The following is a 25,365-nucleotide window of genomic DNA, read 5'->3' on the forward strand; positions in this document are numbered from 1 at the left end:
TTAACCTGGGACCTTCTGTGTGCTCCGATACTGAATTTTAGTCTTTCTCCTGCCTCTCTAAGTAATAAACAGAGCTGAATGGTATAGTATCGTCCATTTAACCTAGTATTGCCTACTAGGACTGGCAGCAGCACATAGACAGATATCATTCTGACCATCAGCCAGGGAATGAATCTGGGACCTTTGGCACACAAAGTAGCTTCTCGACCACTAAGTTATGGTCCTTCCACATAAAGCAGGGGGTGGGGGTCCAGCCCCCCCTCTCTGACCCCCAGGCCGCACCCTTCCTCACCAGTCCTGCTCTGTGCTCTCTTCCAAGTAAGTTTATCTGGCTGGAATGTGTCCATGAATTTTCAGGATTCCTCTTGCCTGCTTGGAAGGAGCCGTTCCTGTATGTCCTCCTATTATGGGTCCCAGAAGGTTTTCCACAAGGGATCGCAACCCTTGGGCTGAAAAGGGACCCCCCCTGCCATAAAGAGATAGTGTCCCTTAGAACAGCTGCATTGGTGGAGAAAGGGCATCTGGGCACAAAGATAACTTGTCAAAAGGCATCATCCACTAAGCAACTGCAGGTGAGATGGAGGGAACAGGGCTCAGAGTCACTGGACTAATGCTAAAGGGCCTATTGTCCCCGAGCCCAACCTCCTTCCTGTCCCCACCTCATGGTAGCTTGGGAGGTGAAGAAAGGACTCAGCCTTCCTTTGCTTCTATGCCAGGGGTCAGCAAACTTTTTCAGCAGGGGGCCGGTCCACTGTACCTCAGACCTTGTGGGGGGCCGAAATGAATTCCTATGCCCCACAAATAGCCCAGAGATTCATTTTAAATATAAGGACACATTCTACTCATGTAAAAACACCAGGCAGACCCCACAAATAATCCAGAGATGCATTTTAAATAAAAGGACACATTCTACTCATGTAAAAACATGCTGATTCCCGGACCATCTGCGGGCCAGATTGAGAAGGTGATTGGGCCGCATCTGGCCCCCGGGCCTTAGTTTGGGGACCCCTGTTCTATGCCAACTGTGGTGGGATAAGGGAACAAGTTGCTTCTGGTGTAGGCTGTGCTCACGTCCCATTCAAGCACGACACTTCTCCCATCCCCTTTGGACCAGGTCTGAGAATTGCATGTGACCAGCTTTGGTATTCTCTCCCCCGGGACCAGATTTGAAGTTTTGGTGGGTCTGCAAGTGTATGAAGCCTCCGCCATTCCCCTCACCTGATACACCACCCCTTCTCCATTTCAGCTCTTTTGATGTCCACACACATTCCATTTTACACACTTAAAAGGGGATGGACATCTTGCCTGTGACATTTTCAGAATCCTAAAATGATGTCTACGTGAGTATTGTTATTTTCAGGCAAACCTTGCCTTAAAAATAAAATGTCAGCTTCTTGTTGGAGAGTCACAGCTCCACCCGAAATGTCATGGGACATATTCTGCTGCCAACTGTACTGGTGGTGCAACACTATTAATTTCGGATTAGGGGCAGAGGTAAAAAGGAATGCCATTTGATCTTTGGTGCATATTTATCTGCACACAGCACACAGTGTTTATATTGAAGCTAATTGACACATACCAGAGACCATCCTGTTGTATTACTCAGGCTTCACAGCAACACCACAACGACTGACAGCTGGTCCTTGCTTTTGCAGTTCACTGTTTGCACGGTCAGGTCCCACACTGCGCTGGGTAATGTCTGAAATGTGGAGTTGTCATGCAAACTGTCTCTGGTCCCAGATGTTCCCTGTGCAACATAGTAGAAACCTGACCTTGCTGCAACAGTAGCCATTGCTACCAGATTAACATAAGAACCAACTTTGACTTAATGTGCTCTGAGATTTTGTATGCTTGTTTACTGAGGATACAGACTTTGTATCAAATTGCTGGTGCACAGGGTTATGGCTACGATCCTATGCACACGTACCAGGGATCAAAGCCCCATTGAATACAATGGGGCATTCAACTTCCAAGCCAACATGCCTAGGATTGCACCATAAGTATGATTAAATCCCGATCCTTGCACGGATGCCAGCAAAATTCTGTAAGGAAGCAGGAATCTAACAGAAACAGAGGGGCAATTTAGAGTCAATATATAATCCTAGTAGGGAAATTATTTTGAAAGTTGTGGAAAAATAGGACAGGTCTTGCCCATTTGTTCCCCTTAACTGCTTTGTCAAGTCAAAGTTATGGCTTGATTAGTCGCTAGCAATACATTGGAAAGTTGCTAGAAATAAGCTGGAAAGTTGTCGGCTTGCGGTAGGTCTGTCACTGATTCTGTTAAATGGTGCCTTAGACATGTTGACAAGAAATATGAGAGGATTCACATGACAGGACTGTGAGTGCACAAGCCCTCTATCTTCTGCAAGCAGATAAATCTGTGGCATCGTTTCAAGGAGGTGTCCTTGGAACAAGCAATCGGTCTTCCTTGTGGACTCTGGTTGTTAAAACTATCGCTTTTAGCAGTAATTAAGGGAGTTGCACTTTCAGCATAGTGTAAACAAGGCATTCCTTCCACATGCACACTCTGTTATAAGAGTTTGGAAAACCAGAGATACACTTTCATCACTCTTTTGGTGAAGCATGGAACAAACTGAGTATCTGAGGCAAAGCATAATAAAATTTCATGCAATAGCAATAAGTTTTCCAAAGAATAATGCCTTGGATTGACTTGGATGACTGAGTGGAAGGGAGTAGGGTTGAGTATGTACCACTTAATCATATATAAAAGAGGGCTAAGTTTTGTGCCTGTACTCAAATATGCTTTCACATGCATACAAAAATCACAGGATTGCCAGTTATCCTCCAAAAAGGATTCAGGAAAAGAAAAAGTCCTGTTCTATAGATCTGCACACCCACCCACCCACCCTTCCTTGAGTCCCACGTATTTCCTTAGGGCTTGTGAGATTTAGAAACCACGTCGTTGGAGTCTATGCCAGAAAACTTCCAGCCAGCTCTCTCATGTAAAATGGAAACAAGAGGGAAAAGCCTTTCTCAGAAGGAAAGGGGTGGTGGTGGAAACTTTCCCTCCAGGGAGGGTGATAACAAATACAGTAATAATAATAAATACAACCAAGGCAGCAGTTTGCATGTGGGCAAGGAGGAAGAAAAACCGAATTTCAGGAGTTGGTAGAGCAGGAGGGGAAAGGGAACAGCACAGAGACGAGTGGAAGGAGGAGGAAACTTACAAGGCGAGTGGAGAAACTTGCCAGGTTTGGCAGTATGCGCTGGAAGCGGCTGTGCAACTGCGGATTTCTCCCTCTCTTCTCTCCGTCTCTTCTGTCTCTCGGCCGGGCTGGGCAGCTCGGCATCCACGAATCTCCGCCCTGGGGAAGCCACGCGCGCCTCACCTTCCTGGGTGTGCTGCTGCTGCTGCTGCTAGAACGCGGCGGCGGCAGCAGCAGCTTCAGTCCCTTGGGTGGCTGCGCGCAGGACTGTCCTAAGGCTTGGATCCGTTTGGCTTCGCCCCCCAGGATTTATAGCCAGGGCGGCTGCTCGTTGCGCGACTGCGTTCCCCTCCAGCTCACACTCCACCCGCCCCGCTCCCTCCCGGGAGAGCCCCTAGTTCTGGGCCTCGCTTCTCCCCCCGCCCCACTTCCCCTCCCAACACGTGAATGAATCAGCCTCGGCTCAGGCCCGCTTCCTCGCCGCCCCCTCCCCGTCCAGCGCAGCGCCGCTAATGAAATCTCTGCCGATGGACGCGCCTCCGCCCGTTCCGCTCGTTAACGCCGCCCGAGGCTCCCGCTTCCTGTCCCTACCTCTCCAGGGAAGGAGTCGATCCGTTTCAGGTGCGCTTTGGATCCCCCACGGCGTTTAGATCGGGGGACATCTTGTTCTCCATAACTTATTAGAGGGGAGGGGGAGAGCGATCAGAGAAAGAAAGAAAGAAAGAAAGAAAGAAAGAAAGAAAGAAAGAAAGAAAGAAAGAAAGAAAGAAAGAAAGAAAGAAAGAAAGAAAGAAAGAAAGAAAGATCCGGAAAGTGCAGTTTGCGAAGTTTTTGTGTTTCTACCACCCTACAAGAATGAAACGCACAGATTTGTAGAAACTCCAGGGGAAGTGAGCAGAAAGAGAAAGTTGCTCACACCTTAAGCTGAGTCCAACACACGCTATGCTGAGCATCCCACGAGAGTCCCGTAGTTTCTGAAGCTCAACCAAACCTCCCTGACGTAGTAGGGTCTGGGCACTTCATGTGGGTTGTGATCTGTCCTAGTATTTCGCGAACCACCCCCCCCCCCACCTCTGAAGCCCAGTCCCAACAATGGGTTTGGGCGGGGGAATCACGACGCATCGACGTAGCCTTCATCTGTAGAGGACGCGGCGTGGGCGGCAGGCGGGAATCTACGCGGTGCTGAATGTCTGCATCAGGTTAAGCATTAAAACAAAATACAGATAAGGGATCTTTAATCGACACCTACATCAATTATAAAATTATGCTGGCGGTGATAGTAATGGATATATGCTATTAAGCCAATGCAAGTACACTTCTTCAGTTTGCTGTTGATGCTGAAACTAGGGTGACATATGTTTTTCAGCAGCTGTTCATGTATATTCAATGGGGAGTAGTCTGGCAGCACGTGTTCGCACATCTGTTTGCTATGTCAGAAATTCAAATGCACTTTAGAACTTCTTCCAAGGAGAATCATAGGTCTTCCTCCCCATCAGTAAGAAAGCCAACTTGGAGACACAAATATAGGTACTATATAAGTCTTTGAATGTTCTTATTAAGCTACAGATCCTGAGCTTCTGTGTCTAGCAGTAAAGCCTTGGATACCTTGTTGTTCTGGAAATCTGGAATAAATCTTTGCCTAGGATGAATTTTCTCAAAGCAGCGATGCGGAGTCAACAGCGACTGATGTGCACACACCCAACACTTCTGTGTAGCACGATGCTGATGTAATACAGGGGGTGGGAATCCTAAATCCACCAGTTATGTTGTGAAATCTGCAAAGAAAAGACCCTTCTGTTTAAATGTGTCAATGCTGTAAGCTCTGTTCTTCCATGATTAACGAGCTGGGCATAGAACAAATTTGTATTTATTAATGCAGAACTGTTTATCCAGAGCTGCAGTCAGATTTGGTTGAACTTCTTATTAGAGATATCACTGGAATGAGAAATGAATGCCAAGATTCTTTTTCTTTACAGCTTCTTTGCGTGCTCAGCACTTTCTTAGGAAAGGCATGCTTGCTGCATGTAGGAGGGGAGGGGAGGGGAAGGGAGGGGAAGGGAGGGGAAGGGAAAGGAAAGGAAAGGAAAGGAAAGGAAAGGAAAGGAAAGGAAAGGAAAGGAAAGGAAAGGAAAGGAAAGGAAAGGAAAGGAAAGGAAATGCAGAGTCAAAAATCTCACGTCTGCAAAGTCTTTCTGTCATCAACCTATACAAGTTTTCAGACTGATACAGAGCTTGGACCACCCTTCACCCCATCAGTCAGAACTCTTGGCCCCTCTAGTGCCTTTAGTGCCATATCACATTGATGCCCTGTTATGGTGACTTCTCCCTCACTTCTGATAGAGTCACACTTCTCTGAATTTTGCCATGCAATTCTCCAGCCAATAAGACGAGACTGAAGGGACCAATACAGTGGTACCTTGGTTCTCAAACGCCTTGGTACTCAAACAACTTGGAACCCAAACACTGCAAAGTAAGTGTTCTGGTTTGCAAACTTTTTTTTTGGAAGCTGAACGTGCTCCGTTTTGAGTGTTACGCTTCCGATTTGATTGTCATGCTTCTAATTTGAGTGCCACACTTCCGTTTTAAGTATTACACTGAGGTCTGTCTGTTTTTGCTATTTATTTTGCGTTTTGTTTCTGAGGCTCTTTTTGTTTTGTTTTTGTGACTGTGTGGAACCGAGTTCAGCAACTAATTGATTGATTGTGTGACTGCAGTACATTGCTTTCATTTTATGGATCAATGGTTTCGTTAGATAGTAAAATTTATCTTAAAAAGCAGAGGCATCACCTTGCCTACTAAGGTCCGTATAGTTAAAGCTATGGTTTTCCCAGTAGTGATGTATGGAAGTGAGAGCTGGACCATAAAGAAGGCTGATCGCCGAAGAATTGATGCTTTTGAATTATGGTGCTGGAGGAGATTCTTGAGAGTCCCATGGACTGCAAGAAGATCAAACCTATCCATTCTGAAGGAAATCAGCCCTGAGTACTCTGATCCTAAACCTCTGTTGCCTTGTGGTTTATCTTTAGGAGAAGAAAAGGCAAAGGAGTAAACCCTACAGAAATGTGGACTGGGGTCCCTAAGACATTTGGCTAGTGCCTTGTACGCCTCCTTAAAGCAACTCCTGAAGCCAAGCTGGTGCCAAACATATGGTATTGCTCTGTTTTCCTTTGGACTACATCGGCAATGCCAAGAAGGGGAATCTTGTCATCTGCGTAGCCCAGGACCTCCATACACAAAGCTCAGGCTTGTCCCCCAGGGTTTAGGAGGGTTAGGATCAGAGTTTTCCTTCTCTTTGATGGGCTTCCCTCCAAGATGGATGAGCTCTATCTGCCCCTCACTTCCCTCTACAGCACATGCAGAAACCATTTTCTTGACCATTGGCAAGTGGTACCTTGGTTCTCAAACTTATTCCATTCCGGAAGTCCGTTCCAAAACCAAAGCGTTCAGTGCTGCTAATGCAGCAATTTGACTTCACCCCTGGAAGCACACTCCATTGACAAATGGATGCCAACAATCTCCAGCCAAGTAATGTGTCCAAAATGCTAATACATGGGTAAAGCGTACATTAAAATGTGTACAGTGAAAATGACATACAAAAGTATTTAGGAAAACTGCTTCCCAAAAATGACTATATTGGGCAAAATTGCATACATAAATGTGTATATTAAGAGAATTCCACCCTAAAATGCTGAGAACTTAACAAAATGAAAACTGTTGTGGAAATATGGAGAACTGGATTTAAAATGAAATTTTACCCTTCAATAGGCTTGGGGAGATGGGTGGTAGCCCTCTTCTCTTTGGAAGCAAGAGGATGGTTTTTTAGTTCTGGCTTTGGCTTACACGACCTAATGTGAATTTGGCATATTTTAATATTTTGCGTGCTAAGCACTTGTAAGTCCTACTGATCTGAATAGGAGAAGACTACACATGTACAGTGGTACCTCGGTTTAAGTACACAATTAGTTCCAGAAGTCTGTACTTAACCTGAAGCAAACGTTCCCATTGAAAGTAATGGAAAGTGGATTAATCCCGTTCCAGACGGGTCTGCGGAGTACTCAACCTGAAGCGTACTTAACCCAAAGTATGAGTGTAATTGGTTCTGGAAGTCCGTACTTAACCTGAAGCGTACTTAACCTGAAGCAAACGTTCCCATTGAAAGTAATGGAAAGTGGATTAATCTGTTCCAGTCGGATCCGCGGAGTACTTAAATTGAAAGTACTCAAACCGAAGCGTACTTAAACCGAGGTATGACTGTACTTAATTCTCCCACTGAAATCAATTAGACCTTTTTTTTTAAGTGATTGGTTTTGGGGGACTAGATGCAAAATGGAATAGAACTACTGCACCTTGAATAGGTGTATAGAAGAGGGTATTTCCGCAAGCATGTTACTCCTGCTCTAATTCTCTCCTCTATAAAACTATTCAGGATGAAGGAGCCCTAGAGAGCAGCTGGTCATCGTCACTGGAACATGTTCTATATTTATATATTACCTGGTCTTGTTCAAGTTCAACTTTGTTGTTTTCAATTAATTAATATGTTCTCTTGCATCTTCTTCCACACCAATTTTCTACTTATTACTTGGGAGTATTTCCCCCAGTATTGCTATTAACCCAACTTGCGGTTAATTTCTCCAGCCTTTATTTTAGCACATCTTGAGGATGGGAATGATTGCCGTAATTGTTTCCTTGTACCTCACTGTGGTTGGTCTGGTTCGCTCTGTTGTTTTCCTATTGAATGTGAATTAAATAGGACATCCATCATTTGCAAACAATAGTGGGCTAAATTAATCCCGGATGAAACTCTACTGGAGCAAATGCAGTTGCTGCCATTCTACCTTTGCTCTGCTCTGCTTTGCCAATCAAACAGCTTGTTGAAATAGTGCCAGTGCTTTTTCCCCTCTAAAAAAACTGTTTAGGGGTACTCTCATTTTGACTCAAGAAAATCACCGTTTTATAGTTCAAATCAGGAAAAATAAATACAGTCAATCGACAAAAGTACAAAGATTCACAAAATGTTTAGGGGTATGTGTACCCCTGCGTCCCCCCCCCCAGAAAAAAAGCATGAATAGTGCTAATCATAAACACAGATTTCAAACAATCCATTGCTTAACAAGTTTACCAACTGCTGTCATTCATGGAAGTTTTTGGCGAGACAATGTGATATAGTGTGGCATTGTGTATGTCTGTCCATGTGTTTGTGTGTATGGATGCGGGTGGTGCTGTGGTCTAAACCACCAAGCCTCTTGGACTTGCCAAAAGGTTGGTGGTTTGAATCCACATGATGGAGTGAGCTCCCGTTGCTCTGTCCCAGCTCCTGCCAACTTAGCAGTTTGAAAGCACACCAAAATTGCAAGTAGATAAATAGCTATCGCTCCGGCGGGAAGGTAAACGTCGTTTCCGTGTGCTCTGGCTTCTGTCACGGTGTTTCATTGTTTCGCCAGAAGCGGTTTGGTCATGCTGGCCACATGACCCGGAAAGCTGTATGTGGACAAACGCTGGCTCCCTCGGCCTGAAAGCGAGATGAGCACCACAACCCCATAGTCGCCTTTGACTGGACTTAACCATCCAGAGGTCCTTTATCACTTTGTATTTTCCTTGCAAATCTAGCATTCTAAAAACCGGAGGTGAGACCCAAAGTTCATTTAGATTACAGTGGGTCTTACTCCACGCTTCCTTCAAGAAGGAATGTAGGGGGGGGGCATACAAATTTAATAAATAAATAAATAGTAGTAGTAGTAGTAGTAACATCTTGCTGCTGGTAAATAAAAATGGTGCTACAAGCCGTTAATAGCAAAACCTCTGCTGCAGTAATACAGGGAGGGATTTAACCAATAACTCACCCTAATAATGTGGCCACATTACCCAGCACCCATCTTAAGTGAGGGGGTCTGTCACTGTATCTTGAACTGTTGAGTAACATCCAGTAGTACAATTGGTTGTAGAAAGGATATGAACATACGGCTTGTATTCCCCAAGACATGCATAGGCGTTGATGATGATGTTGTTGTTGTTGTTTATTGAATTTATACCTTGCGCTTTCTCCCCAAGGAGCCCAGGGCAACAAACAGACACACAATTTAAAAAAACAACAAAAGCAAAGCAAAAGTATTATGTTGGTATAATGAAAGTTAATGTCTAGACTGTTAGGAATGAATTCTCCGATTCTCATCCATCTATCGCTGTGTATAAAGCAGTTTGTTTTAAAAAGAGAATTTAGAGCAGACTTGTTAAATCTTTATAACTGATGCGCGAAACACGTCCTTGCAAATTTTATCATAAAATGAGAAGAAGGTCTGGAATATTCATCAGCAGCTATTATTTATCAGTAACTCACAGTGATGTTTGACTTCTTAATAATTGACTTCTTCTGCAATTGATGTTGGACTAATGTGTTGTTAATATTCTAAATATCATTTTATAAAAGAGAAACACTCAACAGAATAATAATAATAATAATAAATGTTAGCCTGAGTGGAATTAACTTTTATGGTTTGTGTATTGTCTGTCTCTTCCAGTAGAAGATTAGTATTGCATAGGGGAAAGCATGAAAACATCCATAAAGCATAATTTATTTTATGCCATTCTTTCACCTCCCAGAAACATGATACATAATTAGACTTTACTGATGCTAAATTATGGTCTCAGGGTATGAGGCCACTATCTTGCTGCTGCTTAGCAGGTCTGGGGCAGGTCATTGATGGGAGGAATTACCTCCTCAAAACCACATACCTTGGGTTCCTTGACTTTGTTAAGTTGGGATATAAATGTAAAAAAGAAAGAAAGAAAAAAGTTACAAGATTAATTGAGTTTCAGTTTTTCCCCATGGTGGAGAATGGTTTAAACATTCCATTTCTTGCACTTCTTTATTCTGGTCACTGCAATATATCTTGGAGTGACTTTTCCCTAACAAGTGGCTGCCCGAGTTTAGTTTGCCCTGAACCACCATTCGATCCTTTATCTCTTAGACTCTTTGGAGACACTATCAGCATTGTGTCAAATGTTGCTGTTCTGCTTGCGCAACAGACTTCCACTTGCACAATGTCGCTGTACCTCAAAATCTGCTCCAGAGGGTTGGAAGATGCCTTAGAGAAGATTTATTTGAGGGAGGGGACATGAGGAGAGAAGAGGAACCATTGCAAGAGTCAAACACTGTTTGTGTGAGATCAGTCTATTTATAATCTAAGGATTAGTGCCATTAGTGTTAAAGTCAACTAGCCAAGAGGGAGGAGGTGTTGTTAGCAACCAGGAAGAGTGGCATGATCTTCACTGAGGTAGCACATGCCCTGATTGCATAGTTCTGAGTGGGTTTTTCCTCTGTATGTTGAGTTGAATGTATTCCTGCTATGTACAAGGCCTTAGAATAACAAAAAATCTCCTATTTCTCCTCAGATTATACACTGTTTTGTTCAGTTTCCTTAGTAAAGTGAATACTTTTCTCTTTGGGACTCACTCTGCATTATTTAAGAGACTTTGTTAATAGTCTCTGCAGCGTTGGATACAACCTTCTTGGTAATCCGCTTTGAGTTGTTGTCTAAACCACAGAGCCTAGAGCCGATCAGAAGGTCGGCAATTCGAATCCCCGCAACGGAGTGAGCTCCCGTTGCTCAGTCCCAGCTCCTGCCAACCTAGCAGTTCGAAAGCACATCAAAGTGCAAGTAGATAAATAGGTACCACTCCGGCAGGAAGGTAAACAGCATTTCTGTGCACTGCTCTGGTTCACCAGAAGCGGCTTAGTCATGCTGGCCATATGACCCAGAAGCTGTCTGCGGACAAACACCGGCTCCCTTGGCCTATAGAGCGAGATGAGAGCCACAACCCCAGAGTTGTCCGCGACTGGACCTAATGGTCAGGGGTACCTTTACCTTTAACAACTATTGCCAATGTAAGACTTGAGGCACTGCTTGCTACCCATAACCAAGTCACATGAAGGAGGAAGTGGAGCTTTATTTATTATTTCTCTGATAAACAATAATAAAACATAATGGCTTAGAAAGGACACCATGCATTATCTATTTCGCCATTCAACCTGAGACCGCATGTTACATGTTGGAACAAAGTCAGAGAAAAATGTTGAACAATTTGGGCTCACATTTCATAGTTCAGAGAGTCACATAAAATTCCTGGAAAGTTACATTAGAATGAAATATGGGGAAGAAGCGCTAGAACATATTTAAAAACAAATGTAAAAAAGGGAACCGCATTAGATTTATTAATATTATGTTGCGCAACTTCTCATTCCAGTGGGGGTGGGTGGGCGAATTTAGGATCTCTCTCTCTCTCTCTCTCTCTCTCTCTCTCTCTCTCTCTCTCTCTCTCTCTCTCTCTCTCCTTTTTTTGAGTGCAGCAGCATAGGATGGAAACACCAGCTCCTCTTGCACGCCAATATATTGACTGATTGCTGTTAAACAGCTGGTGTTTTGAGTTGCCAGGTCTCTAAGAGGGGCCTTGTGATGCCAGAAGATTGGCTCTGGTGATAGCAAAATTGGAGGCTGTGGATGATGAAAACAAAACAAAAAAAGCAGGGCCTGGGAATGTTCAGTCCAGATAAAATGATGCATGATTCCATCTGGCTGAAGGGTGTATTGATCCCCAGTGCTGGTTCATAGAGTTGGTAGCATTTTTCCTTCGTGGGTTATTGGCCCATGCACCCTGTCCTTGGGACTCTTGCCTGTCTGTGATTACCATGTGTCTTGGCCCCACATGCATGTGCTGCATGTGCATCCCCCATCATTCCCCTTTGCTACAGTTTCTTTTCCCTTGCTACCTCCTAGAGTCGTGACCACCAACCTGATCAATGGTCAGGTCTGCAATGATGGGAGTTGGAGTCTAACAACTTCTGGTGGGTGCCATATTGGCTATCCCTGTTCTAGAGGAACCAGCCTATTTTTCTATGTTTAGCCTCATTTTAAAGATCTGCTTATGTGCATTTATTTATCTGTTTATAAGGTTGAGCAACTGCTTCATCTCCAAGAGGTGTGCAATATAGAAAATGCGGTGCTAGTGGCATGCAAGAACCACAGTCCATTCCCTTTTCAGGCAGGCAAGAGCATGGGTGCAGTTGTTGTTGTTTAGTCGTTTAGTCGTGTCCGACTCTTCGTGACCCCATGGACCTTAGCACGCCAGGCACTCCTGTCTTGCACTGCCTCCCGCAGTTTGGTCAAACTCATGTTCGTAGCTTCGAGAACACTGTCCAACCATCTTGTCCTCTGTCGTCCCCTTCTCCTAGTGCCCTCAATCTTTCCCAACATCAGGGTCTTTTCCAAGGATTCTTCTCTTCTCATGAGGTGGCCAAAGTATTGGAGCCTCAGCTTCACGATCTGTCCTTCCAGGGAGCACTCAGAGCTGATTTCCTTAAGAATGCATAGGTTTGATCTTCTTGCAGTCCATGGGACTCTCAAGAGTCTCCTCCAGCACCATAATTCAAAAGCATCAATTCTTCGGCGATCAGCCTTCTTTATGGTCCAGCTCTCACTTCCATACATCACTACTGGGGAAACCATAGCTTTAACTATACGGACCTTTGTCGGCAAGGTGATGTCTCTGCTTTTTAAGATGCTGTCTAGGTTTGTCATTGCTTTTCTCCCAAGAAGCAGGCGTCTTTTAATTTCGTGACTGCTGTCACCATCTGCAGTGATCAAGGAGCCCAAGAAAGTAAAATCTCTCACTGCCTCCATTTCTTCCCCTTCTATTTGCCAGGAGGTGATGGGACCAGTGGCCATGGTCTTGGTTTTTTTGATGTTGAGCTTCAGACCATATTTTGCGCTCTCCTCTTTCCCCCTCATTAAAAGGTTCTTTAATTCCTTCTCGCTTTCTGCCATCAAGGTTGTGTCATCTGCAAGGTTGTGTCATCTGCATGGGTGCAGTAGTTATGCTCTTTTTACAAAAGTTTCCAAGTTCTTGCAAGCCTCAAGGCCTTGGCCATTGCAGCAGAGCCAGAGTTTAAATTTGTGCCTTTCTCTCTCCATAATTAAGCTTCATTCTAGGGAAGCAGAGGAGCACGGTGTGACATGACCTGTGACTTTGCAAAACATATTGCCGGAGACTGGGCAATCATCAGAAATAGCGAGTGGCTCAATTGAAATGCTCTTAGTCCATCTCCGATCACATTTGTTTCATTACACACAGCCAACTGTGTCATTAACATCTTGTTCCATGCTGAAATTTGCTCTAATATACAGCCCAGGCTAACAAGAAAAAGTATGCGAGGCTAGTTAGGCTTTTGCTTTTATGAAATGTTTCTATGGTGTCTGCTGCATTTGAAATGCCACGAAGTGGTTGGGGCTTAGGACTTTTTGTCCTCAGATAAATCCATTCCAGGAAAGTGATAAGCTTCTCATTAAAGCAGCTACAGAGCACATCTCAAAAATAATTCCTTATGTGTTGGTGTGTGTGGAAGTCTTGGTATAAGACATACTAAACAAGGAGACAAAAAGTCTTCATTTTTAATCCTCTTCCACTAATTTGCTTACCAGTGTAAAGGACCCAGTACAGAGAAGGCAGGCAATATTTGCAATCTGTTGATGCAGTAATTTATGGTTACCAGTAAGAGTAAAATTAATGTACCCTGTATTGTTACTGAAGTGTAGTTGGATTCCCGTGAGGCAAGACACAGTAATAACAACAAGAACCTTTACTGAACTAACAGAACTGGATAACAGGGGCAAAGCAACTGCTTATATACATTTCTGAAGTTCTGGGCCACTCTCACCATGATTCCAAGATGCTAATCTAAGTTTCCAAGCTGCTAATCATGACTCAGAGTTTAAGGGACAATGGCAGAGGCCCATTGATTGGATATCAGGTATCGAATCAGAACACAGGGGCTCAGAATCCTTAGTTCAGACTCAAGCTCAGGCAAACACAGACCACTGACTTATGCTACGCTTTAAGAGGAGTACAGTGATATACTCCGTTTGAGGACGCTGGTGGGCATGCTTTCAACAAATCCAATAATCAAATTTCATATGGAGTGGGGAAAGTAAACAGTGCTTCAAATGTGAGATGTAGGCACCTAGAAATTGCTGGATATTCATGAAGATGGCATGAAATCACTTAGTCCTAATCCCTAATCTGTATCACTCAAGGGGGTTTGGATAAACCAAGGTGCTATCTGCCAAGCTCTAGTAGTGGTAGGAGGCTCTGTCACTGTTGAGGCTAATGCTGTGTTCATTGGGGGATGAATTCAATTCAGTTTATAGTTAAAGGCAAACCTACATAACTCACACTTTCTGAAACCAAAAGAGAACCGTTCTTCAAAATTTGCACTTCTCTGAATTTTGCAGCTCAGTTTTCCAGCCAAGTAATGTATACCACAATTGATATATTGGGGTAAAGTGTGCATTGAAATGCATATATTAGTGAAAATGACATTTTTTAAAAAATGTGTTATATTAGAGGAAATGCTTTTCAAAAAAAAGTTTGCATTAGTCAAAGCTGCATACAAAAATGTGTATATTAGGGAAAATGTGCATTAAAAATGCTGATAAATTTTCACGAGGAATTTCTTGTAAAAATAAATAAATAAATAAATAAATAACCAACCTGATGTGGAAATGTGGAGAACTGAATTTAAGAATGTGAACCTGTGAGAAAATGACCGTGGCACAACTGCTAATGGCGGCAGTTCCCCCAATGGCAATTGCCTGTGACAAAGACCCAAAGTGGGGCACTTTAGGGTGCAGCTGGAGTGGGCTGCTGTTGCCTTTGGATCTGCTGGAAGGGTCCAGTCCTTGGGATGCTCAGCTACAGCTGCTCTTATTTGCCATAAACTGAAACAACAGCAACAAAACAGAAGTGGGGAGTCTGAAACGAACTGGAGGTTGCTTGCTCCCAGGCGGTTTGGTTGGCACATCTCAGTTTGCTCTTCAAGCTCACTTTGATGCCATGGTAATTCCTTGCCCAGTCAATGTGGACAGAGGCACAGCTATCTTATTATTGTCCTTACCCACAACCACTTCAAATTTGGTGATGACCTGTTCCTCCAGATCAGCGGCACAGCAATGGGCACCTGCATGGCCCCACAGTATGCCAACATCTTCATGGCAGATTTAGAACGTTTCCTAAACTTCTACCCACTCAAACCTCTCTTGTACCTGCGATACATTGACAATGTTTTTATTATCTGGACACATGGTCAACAGACCCTGGACACCTTCCACCAGACATTCAATGACTTTCACCCCACCATCAACCTAACAATGAACCAATCTATGCAAGAAATGCATTTTTTTGGACACTACTATAAAAATACAGGATGGGCGTATAGGCACCACCTATACCGTAAACCAACTGACCGACAAACATATCTACATGCTTCTAGCTACCATCCCAAACATACCAAACAATCCATCATATACAGCCAGGCCCTACGTTACAACCGCATCTGTTCCAACTCTACAGACAGAGAATCTCACCTAAGAGATCTACAGCAAACCTTTTTTGAACTAAAATATCCACCTGATGAAGTTAAACAACAGATCAACAGAGCCAGACTGATACCCAGAGAGAGCTTGCTGCAAGACAGACCCAAAAAAGAAAATAACAGAACACCACTAGTAATCACAAACAGCTCCCAAGTTAAAACAGTACAAGGCATCATCAGAGATCTACAACCTCTCCTATGGTAGACAATGACAGTTCTCTTTCTCAAGCTCTGGGAGGAAAACCTTTCATTGCCTACAGACAGCCACCCAATCTTTAACAACTCCTCACCCACAATAATACAACCACCAGACTTAACATGGACACTGGTACCAGAACCTGCAATAAACCCAGATGCCAACTTTGCTGCCACATACACCCGGACAACACCATTACTGGCCCCAGCAACATCAAACATACCATCTCAGGACTATTTAATTGTTCATCTTCTAACATTGCGTATGCCATCAAATGCCAACAGTGCCCTTCAGCTCTCTATATTGGACAAACAGGCCAAACCCTATACCAAAGGATAAAGGTAAAGGGACCCCTGACCATTAGGTCCAGTCGTGACCAACTCTGGGGTTGCGCGCTCATCTCGCATTATTGGCCGAGGGAGCCGGCGTACAGCTTCCAGGTCATGTGGCCAGCATGACAAAGCCGCTTCTGGCGAACCAGAGCAGCACACGGAAACGCCGTTTACCTTCCCGCTGTAGCGGTCCCTATTTATCTACTTGCACGTTGATGTGCTTTCGAACTGCTAGTTGGCAGGAGCTGGGACTGAGCAACGGGAGCTCACCCCATTGCAGGGATTTGAACCGCCGACCTTCTGATCAGCAAGCCCTAGGCTCTGTGGTTTAACCCGCAGCACCACCTGCGTCCCAAAGGATAAATGGACATAAATCTGACATCAGGAATAACAAGACAGAGAAACCAGTAGGAGAACACTTCAATCTCCCAGGGCATTCTAATCTCAAAGTAGCTGTCTTATTACAAAAGAATTTCAGAAATAGAATGGAAAGAGAAGTTGCTGAATTGCAACTTATTACCAAACTTAAAACCATGGAGAGACCTGGTCTGAATAGAGACATTGGATTCTTATCTCATTATACATGATAAAGCTATTTTTAGCCATCTCACCCCTTGCTTTTTCCTGTAAGACCAATTGCAGTCGTTAACAGTCGTCAACAGGTTTACCACACCTATCAGCCAATCACCCATTCCCACCACCCTTCTGAGTAATACCCCTCCCCACCCTCTGACTATACATAAGGGTCTGGTGACTTCTGTTTCAGTGTATCTGAAGAAGTATGCATGCACACGAAAGCTCATGCCAATGACAAACTTAGTTGGTCTCTAAGGTGCTACTGGAAGGATTTATTTTATTTTATTTTATTGCACAGCAGTTATCCTTCATATGGGGGCATGGTGCCAAATGTTCCTGCTGCCTACTTCTATTCTGGGCATGTGAAATGGGATGACAGAAGGAAGGCAGCACAAAGCAAACAAACGTTGCTGGTTTGTCAGTAGGTTACTTTGGCCAGAGTGCTTCTCTGTAAGCTTTATGATAATTCAGTAAGTTTCTGTCGCCTGCTTCTATAATGTTAGTGTAACAATCATTCCCATAGAAATCACTGCTTAAAAACACAACAAGAAGCATGTGGTTGGCTTGACACTGTAGCTATAGCATATACCAGGGGTGTCAAACTCAAATTCATTGGGGGCCGCATCAGCAGTTTGGTCACCCTCAAAGGGCCGGTTGTATCTGTAGGACTATGTGTCCACTCTTTATTATCATAAATTATTGTCACTGCATTCAATTATTACTGTTTTTTGTAATAATGTAAGTAATAACTAGCTCTGAAAGCAGAAACATAGTCAGAATAATGGCAAATAGATATTCAAATGTACAATTATTGTACAATTTATTGAAAAATGATTTTTGGTAACTGCACTGGGTGGTGGAGGCTCGCTAGGGTTTCATGCAGGACCTTTGCAGAGCTACTAGTACCTGGAGATGCTGGGGTCCTTCTGCATGCAGGACAGATGTTCTGCCAGTGAGCCACCACCCTTCACCAAAGGGACTGGCTGAGGTTGACTCACTGGAGCTGCTCTCCTGGTTCCAGGGTTTAAGGGCCAGAAGTATGAAGCAGCATCCTGTGTTTCTGAGGAGAGGGAGAGGGAGGGGAGAGGAGGGGAGGGGAGGGAGGGAAGGAGGAAGAAAAGAGGGAGTGGGAGGGAGAGAGGAAGGAAGGAAAGAAAGAGGGGAGAGAAAGAAGAGTAGGAAATAAGGAAGGGAATAAAGAAGGAAAGAAAAAGAAAGAGGGAGAGAAGACGAAAAGGGAGAAAGAAGGAAGGAAGTAGAGGGAAAGAAAGAATAAGAATGAGGGAGAGGAAGAAAGATGGGAAGGACAGAAGGAAGGAAGGAAGGAAGGAAGAAAAGAGGGAGCAGGAGGGAGAGAGGAAGGAAAGAGGTGAGAGAAAGAAGAGTAGGAAAGAAGGAATAAAGAAGGAAAGAAAAAGAAAGAGGGAGAGAAGACAGAGATAAAGAAGGAAGGAAGGAGAGGGAAAGAAAGAATAAGAACGAGAGAGAGGAAGAAAGAAAGGGAAGGGGGGGTCGTCGCCTTGATTCAGCGCCAGAAAAGAGTGCGAAGGGACCCAGGGGCAAAAAGCAATTCCCGTGCAGCGTGAGGCAGCGGGTGTCCATTTTAGGAGAAGTGCATAAAGCCTCAGAGTTGCACGTTCGTGAGGCTGAGCCGCTGCTGAGCTCACGTTCATGAGGCTGAGCCGCGGCAGGAGGAGGAGGAGGTGAGGCAAGAGGAGGAGGAGGAGGAGGCGGCTTGCCGGGTTGGTGCCCGGCAGCACCGTGCGGAGAGTCCCGAGCCTCTGGGACGCAGCAGTGCTCTGTAGCACTTTGAATCCTCCTCCTCCACGCGGCGCTGCTGGGTGCTTTGTCTGTGCTTCAGCAGCAGCCGTTTCCAGGCGCCGAGCCGTGGCAGGAGGAGGAGGATTCAAAGTCCTACAGAGCACTGCTGCGTCGCAGAGGCTCGGGACTCTCCATGCAGCGCTGCTCCGGCCGTCTTTCTACCCCCCCCCCCGCGGCCCCAGCTGTTTGTCGGCGCTTTGTCGGCGCGACGCTTCAGCAGCAAGGTCCCGCTGCTGGGTCCCGCTGGCTGGGGCGCTCAGCGGGCCACATAACGAGGTCTGGCGGGCCGGATTTGGCCCCCGGGCCTTGTGTTTGACACCCGTGGCATATACTATTTGCTTGCTTGGTTTTTTTTTTTTGAAAAAAAGAAAATATTTGTATTATGATATGATCATACACCTTTCCACTTGTAATACATTACACAGCACCAAAATGTCAAAATATCTCCTTCCCACCCATTACAGCTAAAGTATAGGCCTTTATAGGTAAGTATACAAAATATATATGCAAAAGAACAGCAAATCAAGATCTGAGGAATCAGAACAAACGACAGACAGTCCAGCAATATGCTTGCCATAGTGGCTCCACAATAAAACAAATGCTCTATTTAAAAAAAGAAAAATGATTTTTAATCAATTCATTTTTATTCTACTATTACTCCAAGGAGCTCGGGGTTGTATACATGCTTCACCACAAATTTTATTCACCCAATAACCCTGTGAGGAGGTAGGCCCTGCGGAGAGGTAGCAATTAGCTCAAGGTGATGTCATTAACTTTGCAGCCACATGGGGATTTGAACCTGTGACTCCCTGAGCCTAGTCTATCTATGAACCTGCTTCTATATACACACACCCCTAGTTGCGTGTTCAGACCCAGAGACCTCCTCCCTAAATAAATTCACACTTGACTCAAATTTTGGTTTGGTTTTTGGCAGAATTTAGGCCACAACTTTATTGATTACAGCAAGTGAGTGGTTGCATAGGCTCTGGTCCAACTAGCTCCCTGCACCGTGCAGGTAGTGCTGACCCAGGACACCAGCATAGGTCAGCCAAGGGTGAACACCTGGATAGGCAGAAAGCTGGGAGCAGGCTATGTCTATCACCCAGATGTCCCCCTGGACTCTGGCACGGGCACAACCCCCTTACAGGGTTGACCAAACCATTGAGTCCCTGGATTCCTTTAACGGAATACCCTTCACATAGGGATGGGGGAACGCTCTCGCCATCCCTATCACCTGAACCAGTGCCTATCCGCAACCTTACAAGTTGTGACGATTTGCTATGCGGCAGGTGAAACCCAAATGGCACCAGCCAATCGGCCAAGTGGGGAAAATTCCTGCTGTGCCCCTGTCCCAATGACAGACGACACACGACGGCATAGCAAGGTGAAGTGCAACAAGCCCTAAAAGGAGGGAGAGGTGGGTGGGTGTTCTGAATGCACCCACCGAAAGAAGAAGCTCTGGGTCACGTGCATGCGAATATATAGGTCCTTCGATCCGTTTGGACTGCGCCCATTGGCCAGATTGAACCCCAACATCGAGGGCCCTACCAATCGGGTGTTGTGGTTGACCAATCTTACCCACCCACAACACAGGTGGTTGGTCACTAGGTCTCACCGCAACACGTGCCCTCTTTGAGGGAGGACCCGATTTGGAGAAAGAATGTCCACCCTTTTAAAGAAGTAGGAAACAGAAGAGTTAAGTGCTTTTAGTTTCTGGATGTTAACAAATTGCTCCACTAATTGATCCTGAGGTCTAATTATAACTGCAGCTTTCAAATGCCAGATTACCTAGTGGCAACAAACATAGCCACTGGATCATGAAAGCTGTAACGAGATTAAACTGCCCTGTCATAAAATTAACTGATTATAAAAACCATACTGTCTGCTTAAGGCAAAACAAGTAAAGGAAAAAAAAACTGCTTAGCAAACACTGTGTTATGTCATTGTTGAAGGTGAAGCAGAGATGAGGCTGTTAATGTCAATGCTATGGCGATTTTGTCTGGTCAGAAGTGAGAATATATTCTCTGCCTCCCTCCTTAGATTTTATCCAGCTTTCCACTAGTCAGATATCAAGGTTTTCGAAGTTCAGAGGCAACCAGCACCAGTGCTTTGGAAGTGTTGAAGGGTAATAATGATACCTACAAAGATACTTTGCTTGAAGCAGGTCACATGCAATTAACTCCCCTTGCTAGTTGCCCTTTGAACTTTTCTGTCTCTGCAGCCTGCCACGTCTATATTATTACACTTGATCTTAGCCAAAAGGCTAAGACACGGTGCTCGCTTCGGCAGCACATATACTAAAGTTGGAATGATACAGAGAAGATTAGCATGGCCACCACATCTATATTATTGACTAGTGGTAGGAGAACTGAACAGATAGCACGTGGAAGCCATACAATTATATTACAATGCACTCATTTGACTGCTGGGCATTCAACTTGTGCTTTCAGGCTAGGGATGTTGCTTGCCCCAAGACAAACGGGGATCTTTGAGTGTTCATATTTATAAACTGCAAAGCCTCGGGCTTCCGAGAGCTCAGTATAAACACTCAAAAGCCCCAGTTTACCTACTAGGCTGGTCCATCTAGTGCAGGCATCCCCAAACTGCGGCCCTCCAGATGTTTTGGCCTACAACTCCCATGATCCCTAGCTAACAGGACCAGTGGTCGGGGAAGATGGGAATTGTAGTCCAAAACATCTGGAGGGCCGAAGTTTGGGGGTGCCTGATCTAGTGCAAGGTTACCAGATTTTTTTCAAAGAATCCGGGGAAACTTTTTTTTAAAAAAAGAGAGGAAATAAGGTTTTGTGTTTTGTTTTAAAGAAGTAATATCTTCTCTTCTGTGGTCTCCTCTGTCACGTAGCCTTCCTCTGGGCCCCGGCCTGCTCTCTTGGAGCGCTAGCCGCCGTGGAGTAGGCTCGGGTCGGGCCTGGGCTCGGCCACATGTCCTTGCCCTCCCAGTGCTCTCCCCCTCAGTGGTGGTGGGGCAAGGTTGGGGCTCCTCTCTTTTTTCTCCTTCCTCTTTCTCTCTCTTCCTTCTCCTTCTCCTCTCCTCCTTCTCCTTGTGTCGGCTTCGGGGTTTTCCTGGTCCCGGAGCACCATTAAGCAGTCGGCCAGGTGGCCGGGCGCTCTCGCTCCCTGCTCAATCTGGGTCGCTGGGGGGGGCAGCGGTTCCCCCAGTTGACGCACCAGGCGTCCCCGGTTCTCCCTTGGCAGTGGCAGCAGCGGCGGCAGTCTCAGCAGCCCTGAGCCAGCCTGGTAGCACAGTTAGCTCTGGCTGGCTTCAGGAGCTGCTCGCTGCTGTGGCGCCTGCCATTTTGCCTTGTCGGAAGTCCCCATAAGATGTGTCTTGTGCCATTGAACCAACCACGCAACATTCATTCCCTACTAATAAATCTACAACACTTAAAATATAAATCCGGTGAGATTAAATGATATCCGGCGACATTCCAGGGATGGATTTTGTCCAAGGACAGATTTGTAAATCCGGGGACTGTCCCCGGGAAATGGTAACCATGGTCTAGTGCAGTATTATCTATACTGACTAACCCCACCAGGCATACTTGGAGATGCTGGGAATTAACCTGGGACCTTCTGCATGCAAAGCAGATGTTCTTCCACCAAGTGGCTCCTGTGTAGTAGTAATGCAGACCTAAGTATATTTCTGTAACAGCTAGAGATGGGGAAATCTGTCAGTTTCACTGTCTTTCCATTTCTCATTTCTCGGTCTTAAGTTCAGTTCTCCAAATATGTGTAATAGTGATTTTTAAAGAAATCCTCCACATTTTCATGCCCATTTCTCCTACTATACACGTGTGTTTTTTTTGCTTTGCAATTTTGCCTACTAGACACGTTTTTGCAAAACCGTTTTCTCCAACATAATGCATTTTTGTGTGTTGTTTTTTCACCAGCAGGTGCATTTTTGGACACATTACTTGGTGGAAAACTGCATTGCAAACTTCAGAAAGGCAGGAAATTTGAAGGATGGCTGTGTTTAGGTTTGAGTGCAGATTAGCTAGATACGCATTTAAATTTGAAACACTGGTCACCCAGCCGTCTATGTACGCCTCTCGCCCCATCACATAGTTTTCCAATGTGCACTTCATGTATGTTTATGGCTCTTTGTTAAAACTATTATATATATTCATTTGCCAATTAACTTCCGATTCAAGCAACCCCTAATTCGTGTTGCAAGCTCTGTGGAATAGCTCAGAAATGGTTGTGAATGAATATGTATGGCCAGAGTGGCAAGCACAATTAATGTACTTAAAGATGTTAAGCAGATGTTCGTCATTAAGTTTGACATTGTGGGAGTATTATACACGCTGTAATCAGTGCTGAATACTGTACATTTTAATCAGTCTGATAAAAAACAACAACAACATCACAAACTGGAGAGAGAAACAATAAGAACACAAAATAAGCATAATATCCAAAAGGGATTTATAAAGTTAAAAAGTTCAAATGAAATACAATCTGCAATCTCTACTAATGCTGGTACCCTAATTAAAACGATCCCTTTGAGGCAGGCTAGACCAGAAAATAATTGATTTAGATATTTTCAGCTAAAGATGCCTTTAGTTCAATCCCTTAATGCAGAGCCCATGAGGGTGAAAGCAATTATTTTGGTCTTCCTTGCACTTTAAAATAGTATATAAATCTCCAATTATCCACCCCCCCCCCCACCAATCTACGGTATATCTTATTTGTGTGGATGTGATATTTCACACTGACCTTTATTGAAGGCTCTGAACTGAGATTAAGCGTCCTGTGGATGTGCAGAAAATCTTGTCCCTCTCCTAATCAAAATACCAGCCAGAAAGGGATGGTTCAGATTTTGGCAACTTTAACAAGAGTTGCAGCATCTTGCTGATCATCAGTGCTTCCTTCATTCATCACTTCTTTTGATTAAAAAAAAGAGAGAGAAACATAACTCATGTATCCAGAGCACTTTGTTTGCAAAAGTCTGTGATATTTTTAACTTTTGAGATAGGTTCTGTGCAGACAGTGCTCTGCTAACAGAGCTCTAATCATTTGTGGGGCATGCCAAGTGTTCTTGGCAACATCCGAGAAGGAAAATTGATAAACCTACTGACCCAAAGTACAACACATGCTTTTCGGTGTTGCATTTCTGCATCTCAGGAACATACGCTGGCTTTATATGGAGTGAGACCATTGGTGTATTTAGCTCTGTACTCTCTAGGTTGACTCTCCAGGATGTCAGGCAGATAACATTCCCAGGGAAGTTTTTTTGTGTGTTTGATTCTAAATAAAGGTAAAGGGACCCCTGACCATTAGGTCCAGTCGTGACCGACTCTGGGGTTGCGCGCTCATCTCGCATTATTGGCCGAGGGAGCCGGCGTATAGCTTCCAGGTCATGTGGCCAGCATGACAAAGCCGCTTTTTGGCAAACCAGAGCAGCACATGGAAACGCCGTTTACCTTCCCACTGTAGCGGTCCCTATTTATCTACTTGCACTTTGACATGCTTTCGAACTGCTAGGTTGGCAGGAGCTGGGACCAAGCAAAGGGAGCTCACCCCGTCACAGGGATTCGAACCGCCGACCTTCTGATCAGCAAGCCCTAGGCTCAGTGGTTTAACCACAGCGCCAAATAGAGACCTATTATTTGTGGTGCGGCATCCCTTTTGCTTGTGTTTATTTTTGGTTCAGATTTGTCATGCCCAATGGTTAGTGCAATAAAGTTATTTGGATTGGATGAGTGTTTGACGTTGTGTAGTGTTTTTTGCTATTTTATTTGTTGGGAGCCACCCAGAGTGGCTGGGGCAGCATATAAAAAAATAAAAATAATTATAGACCTACCTGGAGCTGCCGTGGATTGAACCTGGAACCCTTTGCATGCAAGGTGGGTGCTTTGTCTCTGAGCAACAGCCCCTCTCCCCAAGTGTGTGACCTTATTCGTAAGGATCCCAACTGGCCACAGACCCACTTCCCCCGTCCCACGTCTTTTCAGCTGGGACGTTGTTGTAGGAAATGGGAGCAGGAGCAGTGATACGGCACAGGGAAACCTAATGCTGAGCTGTTTTTGCCAACATGTAGTCCACACTGGTCTCAGTGATGTCACTATATCCTCTGCTCGCCCATAAGCAGGAGATCAGCATGAATTGCCCAGATGCAAAGGTCAGGTGTATTTGAGTGCATTTGCCACCTCCAGGCCACAGCCCTTTGCCTTTGCAAAACATGGCAAGTGCAGCTCTTCCCAGTCTACATCCCTGGTTTTCTTTACAGATCTTTGGTGTATAGTGAAAAAGGAGTGAGGCTTTATTAAAAATTTCAGCCATTGCATTTCTTTACTGAATGAGGCAGAAAATACCTAAGGGAATCCTAACTTGCCAAACCCTATATACAGTGGAACCTCGGTTTACGAACACCCCAGTTTACGAATTTTCAGTTTATGAACGCCGCGGACCCGTATGGAACGGATTAATTCACTTTCCATTACTTTCAATGGGAAAGTTCGCTTCAGTTTATGAACGCTTCAGTTTAGGTACTCCGCAGACCACCTGGAACGGATTAATCCACTTTCCATTACTTTCAATGGGAAAGTTCGCTTCAGTTTATGAACGCTTCAGTTTAAGTACTCCGCGGACCACCTGGAACGGATTAATCCACTTTCCATTACTTTCAATGGGAAAGTTCGCTTCAGTTTATGAACGCTTCAGTTTATGAACAGACTTCCGGAACCAATTGTGTTCATAAACAGAGGTACCACTGTATCTGCAAAACCACCACCTCTAATAGCTAGGTGGCAGCATTCTTGAGTCATGTTTGAACAAGAGCATACATGGTTGGTGTAAATTTGCTTTTTCTGCCCTGGAGGTCTGTCCAATACTTAG

At 44.7% G+C, this 25,365-nt stretch overlaps 1 protein-coding gene and 1 pseudogene across 2 annotated transcripts in view; one reads left to right on the forward strand and one right to left on the reverse strand.

The window, feature by feature from the left end:
* AGTR1 (angiotensin II receptor type 1) overlaps positions 1 to 3,549 on the reverse strand; it is a 46,842-nt gene extending 43,293 nt beyond the window's left edge. The window contains exons 1-2 of one of the 2 annotated variants that reach the window (XM_035133090.2): positions 3,189 to 3,549; positions 1,580 to 1,747 (exon numbers count right to left, since the gene is read on the reverse strand). The gene's annotated coding sequence lies outside the window, so the exon portion shown is untranslated. The remainder of the gene's footprint in view (positions 1 to 1,579; positions 1,748 to 3,188) is intronic. The other variant, XM_035133089.2, reaches the window with a different exon arrangement.
* Positions 3,550 to 20,786: 17,237 nt separating this feature from the next.
* Positions 20,787 to 20,847, forward strand: LOC118078028 (U6 spliceosomal RNA; annotated as a pseudogene).
* Positions 20,848 to 25,365: the final 4,518 nt, after the last annotated feature.

The sequence above is a fragment of the Zootoca vivipara genome, chromosome 5 (assembly GCF_963506605.1).
Source record: "Zootoca vivipara chromosome 5, rZooViv1.1, whole genome shotgun sequence".
Classification (NCBI taxonomy): Eukaryota; Metazoa; Chordata; class Lepidosauria; order Squamata; family Lacertidae; genus Zootoca; species Zootoca vivipara.